Source organism: Carlito syrichta, unplaced genomic scaffold (assembly GCF_000164805.1).
Source record: "Carlito syrichta isolate Samal-C Ts95f unplaced genomic scaffold, Tarsius_syrichta-2.0.1 Scaffold300710, whole genome shotgun sequence".
NCBI classification, from domain to species: domain Eukaryota; kingdom Metazoa; phylum Chordata; class Mammalia; order Primates; family Tarsiidae; genus Carlito; species Carlito syrichta.
Genome location: NW_007244806.1, coordinates 10,681 through 11,748, shown reverse-complemented (window position 1 = coordinate 11,748; position 1,068 = coordinate 10,681).

The window sequence follows — 1,068 nt, the reverse complement described above, 5'->3', positions numbered from 1 at the left end:
AGATCAGTTAGCTGAAATATGATAGAACAAATTTTTACCAAGAGAATTTGGCCAAGCTCTTAGCCACTGCTCTGGCACCTTTAGTTTCTATGGTTCTATGGTACACAGTGGATAAGTAAAGGATTAAGTTGAAAATAGAAGCATAGCAGGGTGAAGATAAGATTGCATTACAGCCTATAGAAATGTGTATTATGAAAATGGATGTTCTATAACTATTAAAAGTAGACAGGTCAGGCGGCACAGTGACTCAAACCTATAATCCCAGCACTTTGGAAGGCCAAGGTGAGAGGATTGCCTGAGTCCAGGGGTTCAGGACCAGACTGAGCAACTTGGTGAGACTTCATCTCTACACTAAATCAAAAAATTAGCCAGGTGTGGTGGTACATGCCTGTAGTTTCAGCTACTTAGAAGGCTAGGCGGAAGAATCATCTGAGCCCAGCAAATCTAGGCTGCAGTGGCCGTGAATATGCCACTGCACTCCAGCCTGGGTGACAGAATGAGACACTGACTCTAAATAAATAAATAAAAATAAAACTAGAGGCAATAGCAGAACATTCTATGGTATTCCAATAAGAAATGTTAAACTACATGGGCAATAAAAGAGTAATTTTAATTATGTGTATGAAGATATCTCAAGAATGCTTGGAGTAATTTTTCCAGTATATATGAAAAGAATGTTAAAATGTTTTACTTTATTCTTAAAGAAAAGTTTAAGAAAAACTCCAAGAGATATCTTCCCTAGACTTAAAATACTTTGAAATCATAAAAATGTTGTGAAAAAACATATATGGATTTTCATATGCCAACATCACATTGTTTCATTTCAACCCTTTCTTAATACCAAGGTTTCATTTTCATTGTCTAAATCTATTTCTAAATGACACTGAAAATCCATCAGTCATTCATTCAATCAGTGCATTGTGTTGCCTTTTATTTTTATATAATGAAAAGGGAATCAAATTAGCTGTTTCAATTAAATTGCTGGGTTAATCTTAGTGCAAGGTCATCATCCCAGAGGCAGCGATTTCTTCTCTGTCACAGTACTGCAATTAGATTGAGGCTGACTTC